Genomic DNA, 6,524 nt, shown 5'->3' on the forward strand with positions numbered 1-6,524 from the left:
TAGCTGTTCTAACTTTCCCCTGTAACCTCCATGAAGGAGAATTCAGGGTTATAGAGGGAAGCAAGTAAGTAAGCCTCAGGGAACCAAAAAGCAACTGCAGTTTTTCCCAATTCCCTAGCACTAAGGAAATTAACAGATACACTTCTGGATAGGATGTCCATCCTTGTCCTCTATGCTGCAGAAGGTGTACCCAGGTCCACGGCCTTGAACCAACCCAGTGGACTGAGAGCCTGAGAACGTCAGGTGCAGTGTTAGACAACCTCGTAACTGTCTGCCAGAAAAGCACCTCCAAGCGTTGGTGCTTGGAGAGCGACCCCAACTGCAGAGCAAGAAAGGGAGGGAGAGGAGGCTTACATACCTTCTCGTCTTGGCTGGAGAAGAACTTGGGGTTAAGCCGTACAGATTCCCCATATGGGCCACCAAAATGATGCGGTTTAGGGGTTTGGGGGTCCTGGGACCCCAAAATCACAACATGCAGGACCTGCCTGAAAGAATTCAACCCAAGCCTTCTTTCAGCCAAAGACAGGGTTTATTAGAACATCCAGCATATTGGGCAGACTCTTAAGGAGTCTAAACATGGGTAAGCAGTGGCAAGATTATAAGAATCTAAGCCCAATGAAGTAACTTTTAAAGGGACAATGCAATGCTCTTCACCTGTTGGTACAAGGATTCTTGACTTTTGACACATCTGGAGAGAGGGAGGGTCAAAGCTGGAGGTGATCTAGCTGGCAGAAACACAGGAAAGAAGTTGATGTACGTGTAGAGAAGAAAATCACCAAAGGAGCCTGGGAGACCAATGAAATTAGCCAAGAGAATTTACATCTTCCTCATCCCAAGTGGTTTTAAAGAAAATGAGACCAAATAGATACTGGCCACACAGGCAAAGGACCTTACAAAAAACAGGGGTGAAGGTCCCCTAGTTCCTGTCCACCCTTATGCAGTTATTCAAGCTAGTGGCTTAGGGCCTGAAGTGCCATCTAATGGCTTAACCAGAAATAGCTGTTTGGCTATCCCAGCCACACCTATTTGTTTTAACATAAAACAGTTGCCCCTGGGTAAGGTGTCTTCCCATTACACATATATAACAGGATTGGCCAGTGAGAGTCCAGCCCTGGGAACATGTCTGGTGGACCCATGTGGATATTTTGTGTGCTTTCTTCCAGACGTACCTGGAATGTAACCCTGCCTTAACTCTACCTCTTACCCTTAAAGATACAGCTCAGACACCATCTTTAGCATGGTCTTTCTTGAACCCCCAACTGCTAGTGCCTTCCATCCCATAATAACTTGTATTTAACTGCTTTGTTTACACATTTGTGTGTGTATTAATTAACTTTATAGTTATTCTGTACACATTTTATATGTATTAGTTGTCTTCCGGCATTAGAATGTAAGCTCACTGTGAATAGGGATCATTTTATTCTTTGCTCTTGTATCCCTGATACCTATAGTACAGTGCCTGGAAGAGACTATGAACTTAATAAATACTTGTTGATTGAGTTTTATCTTACTGTCTGATAGACCCACATCCCATATTTTCTGGACTGATGGCCCCTTTGTCTTTGCTGCACAAACCCAGTTATTTTCTGACCTGCAAGTGCTTTATTTCCCTAACTTTTCTGGTCTTAACAGGGAACAAAAAAATGCTTCTTCCATTATTCCACGTAAGACACAGTAATCCTAAAAATTATACTCCCAAATATGCCAAGTAATTAACATTTAACAAAATTAAGTTTAAAGTCTATTTTGATAAGCTTATATAGGCACAGAGTTCAACCCTCTCTAGTCCTGTCTATTAGTCAAAACCAAATTGTTTATTTTTATCTTTTGGGAATCTTCCTTTTGTCCTTGTCAAACTGATGAGGACTTGGGTTTGGGGAAAAGGCCATAGCAGTTTGCCTCTGCATCTCCCTTTCTGGTAGTTGGGACAATGAATTATTAAGGTGGTGTTGGATGCCCTGGACCTAGAAAACTCATTCTCATATCTCCAAGGCATTACACAACAAACAAACAAAGATTATTCTAATGGAGAAGCAGCAAGGTGTAGAAGAAGCTCAGGTAATTACTCCTCATCTGGTTCTAGGCTATAGTAAGGGAGGGAGGATATAAAAGCTATTTTCCCTCTGTTTAGGCTGAGGAAGGAGGGAGTACATCCAGTGAAGGAAAAAGGCATTTTTTATCTTGGCTCTGCCAAATGTACCTTACCCAATGTAGGTAGTGGTTAGATTTCTGATTTTTCATCTCACTGGAGTTTCTCTGGGTTTAGCATAAGCATTCCAAATTTAAATCTGAGTAGTGGAACAAGTATAATTTTCAGGCATGTACAACTCTTGTTCTCATTGGCCTTGAATGACATTTGAGGATAAGTATCTGAGAAAATTTTGGGCTGATATGTAGCCAAAAAACCAGCCTGAAATAAATAGTGCTATTTATGAGAATAATTACTGTTTACTTCCCATGTGCAAAGGAGCCACTGTAGGTGGAAACAAGTGATTGTCGTGAATTTTGCCAGAATTCTTCCGACAAAGTGAAATATAGAACTGGAACAATGACCTAGTTCAAATCAAATATTTGTCTGTACCTCAAAAATCCAGGAAACTGAGCAGAAAGTGTCTGTGGTGGGGGAGAGGGTGGCTTAAATTTCTGGGAATACTTGCAGATGAGTAAACTAGTCTCACAAATTTGTGAATGTCTGTTAAGTAGAAAAGGGCCCTTAAGTATATTAGTTGGCTGAGGAAATGGTGGCTTATTATTCCCCTTAGATTTACTTTAATATGTCTGGAATATGTTATAACACCATCAGATTCCAATGATCTCTTTATGAATTATTCACTTTATGATTTCTTTGTGACAAACTTATAACCCCTAACTTCTGCCCATTATTCTTCTGTCACATTGTTAGATTATTTCCCCCTGCTATCCGTGTGTTTCAGAAATCTAAAGTAATATTAGATTTGTTTTTCAATCATTTTTTTTAGTCATGTCTGACTCTCTGTGACCCCATTTGGAGTTTTCTTGGCAAAGATACTGGAGTGGTTTATCACTTTTTTCTTCATTTCACTTCCTTTTTCAGTTCATACAGAGGCAAATAGGATTAAGTGACTTGCCCAGGGTCACACAGCTAGTAAGTGTTTGAAGGAGCCTTCATGACTCCAGGCCCAGCACTCTATGTACTATACCACCTAGCCACCTTTGATGTTAAATTATAAAAACATAATTATCACATCAAATGACCTCCTGAAAGAATAACAGTATGATGCATTCCAAACCCCAATAGCAGTGACTTCAATATTACTCTGTTGTTTGGGATTATCTGTCTCTTACCATGAGCAGAAATGAAAGCTGGTCATTTACCTAAATATTTAGCCTGTCTGCTTTAACGACTATTAGCCCAGGTCCTTACAAATAGCTCCTGGTATCCACCTACACAACTGTACAACATTGATTGACAGGGCAAACTGAAACAGTGAGCATTTCATAGTCCTGCTTTGGTTAATTTGCTACTTGTAAACATGACTTCAATAAATAAACTAGCAAACTTAAAGGGAGATAAGTATAGCTATATATACATACACACATAGACACATACATGCATATATACATGGGCTAAACAGAGAATATGATTGCCTCTTATTCTCTAAACAAGTTTAAATTAAACAATAACATTAGAGCACAAAATTTCTTTCTCAACATTATTTTTATAAATAACTTTAAAGAATTACTTTCATTTCTTATACCTCTCTCATTCCCTACTCATTGAACCAGTAACAACAAAAAAAAATATGAAAAAGCAATTCAGTAATACCCACCAACCTATCAGCCACATCTAATAGTGCATGTAATAGTTCCCCAGCTCTGAAAAATAAAAAGAGAAGCAAATGAATTAATCTTAAAAACTGGGATCTAATTTTATCATTATAATTACATAAAATTTAGTTTCACTTTACTGTTTTTTCTACTTGCATTTATACATATTGTTTTTCTGTTTCTTCTTCACTGTATTTCAGTTTATAGAATTTTTCCAATGCTTCTCTTAATTCTTCATTAAGTGACATATTTATTATATCTTTGTATATAATAGGAATATATTTATTATAACAGTAATATGATTATTAGAATTTGTTTTAACTATTTCCCAATCAATAGATGCCTACTTTCTTTCTAATTACTAACTATGATGAAATAGAACTGTATTTCTTAATTAAGAAAAAGAAGGAAAATTTTTACCCTTGCTTTATAGTCCAAGTTGCATTACAGTTAGTGGCATATTGCAAACAATGCTCTGGTGTTGTTACAAACATTTATAAGAGAAAAATGGGGACCAAGTCCAATGAGAGCAAAGTGGTCTTGTTATTGAAATATTAGAATTCTTCTCCTTTATAACATTACAAAAACAAACCCAATTCTTTCTGAATGAAATCTGATCAAATAAACACAGTTTTCAGAGGACTTATTTAAATAAAACCAACATCCAAATTACAACTATAGGAATGAATAATAATGTATTGAAAGTCAATGCAACTTTCTTCAATAGGCCCTTTCTCCGTACTTCATCAGCATTACTTTTTCTATTTATCTATTTATTTATTTTGAAAGTAAGTTTTAGTAACAGTTTTTGTTCTGTTTGTGAAAAAATTGAGACTACTGTGTCCCCCACCCCCATCCCAATTATCCAGTTGTCAACCTGGATAATTTGGGAAATTTCATATTTTATTGTTATGTTTTTAATAGAGATAGTGATGTTAGGAAAAGGAGTAAGTTAGGGGGAGTAATATGAATTAATGTTTTAATATGTTGAATTTGAAGTAATGGTAGGACACCCTTGTGGAAAATATGCAGGAGCTGTTGGAAAATATGCCTCTAGAACTGGGGAGAAAAGCTAGGGATGTAGATGTGATCAGAGGAATCTTTCACATAGATTCTTTAGAGATTTTACACAGCAATTTTAGCTGAAGTAATGAAAATAGATGAGTTCTTAAAATGAAAAAAAACAGTCTTCATACCAAGATGGCTTCATACCAAGATGGCTAACTGACTGGGAAGCAGACAACTCAGAATCTATCCTGAAGTGTTTGTTATTACAGATTTTGCAACTTTACAAACTTTGTAGTTTTTCTTCTTGGGGGCTATCTATAATGTTGCCAGTGCCTGTCCGGAGATTGGTTACCTCGCTGTCACATTAGTGTTCCCACTCTGTCATCAATGGGTACAAAGGGGTTCTGTCTATATCTGTGGAGACTGAGTATATCTTGGCACTTGCTTAAAAGGTAAGGACTTTTTCCTTAGAGACCTTTCAGTATTTGTAGCTACTGGCCTAGTGCAGAGGTAACAGCTGCTGCTGCTGCTGCCTCTTCAGGCAAGGAGGCAGCAAAGGAGGAATCAGAGCAGTCTGATGAAGACCTAGATTTGATCTGCTTGATTAGCTTACAACTACTTCAACTGGTTTTATTTATTAAAGAAGGAAAAAAAATACCCGTTCATCACTGTCTCCATTTTCTATGTGGGCATTTTTAATCTGAACAATTTACAAATTGTAGAATAATTCTGTAAAATTGGGATAAATAGCATTTACCTTTAAGGGTTGTTGTGAGGATAAAATGAGATAATATTTACAGAGCACTTTGCAAACCTTAACATGCTATATAAATGCTGATAGTAGCAGTCATCGTTGTTGTCCTCGTCTAGAAAACCTGGAAGTTCAGACCAGAATGAATAATGACCAAAAAATCCGATGAGTAATGACAGTGAGCAGGTCATCATCTACCACAGAACTACACAAAAATTCAGCCAGAAGCCCACAGGCAGTAGAAAACAAAAGTCAGCAACAGCAAAGAATAAATTTCCAGGGGCGGCTAGGTGGCGCAGTGGATAGAGCACCGGCCCTGAAGTCAGGAGGACCCGAGTTCAAATCTGACCTCAGACTAAACACTTGGCATTTACTAGCTGTGTGACCCTGGGCAAGTTACTTAACCCTAATTGCCTAAAAAATCCCCCAAAAAACAAAAACAAAACAAAACAAAAAACGAGTATATTCCCAGTACAACCAGACATAGGGCATGCATAGCCTTCAAGGCTCTGCCTTTGGGTGCTACAAAAGAAGAAGGATTCCCTGAGAAATCCCTTGGATGGGGACATTGGAAGCCTTGGGGATCTGTGATATTCAGAGACCAACATGATTCCAACCAATGTGGTACTACAGTGCTCACACTGGGACATCTTGAGCCCAGGGGGCTCTTAAAGCATTTTACACTGTCCTGGGACAACAAAGAAAGCTCTGAACGGTGAAAGCTCTGGACCTTAAAGATGAGAGAGATGCAACCATAGAAGGGTGAGGTAAGCACAAGCCCAGGGAACCTATAGTGAAACCAAACAGGGCTGACCATGCCACCTGAAAGTATAGCAAGAAGATTGCTTGGGCACAAAGCCCCAGTTCAAAAACTGAAGCAGAGAGATGTAGAAATCAAAGAAAGCACTGATGAGTATAAAAGTTATTACAAATCTAGAGATTCTCTAAGAAAAGGAGC

The sequence above is a fragment of the Vombatus ursinus genome, unplaced genomic scaffold (assembly GCF_900497805.2).
Source record: "Vombatus ursinus unplaced genomic scaffold, bare-nosed wombat genome assembly UNPS02014931.1, whole genome shotgun sequence".
Lineage (NCBI taxonomy): Eukaryota > Metazoa > Chordata > Mammalia > Diprotodontia > Vombatidae > Vombatus > Vombatus ursinus.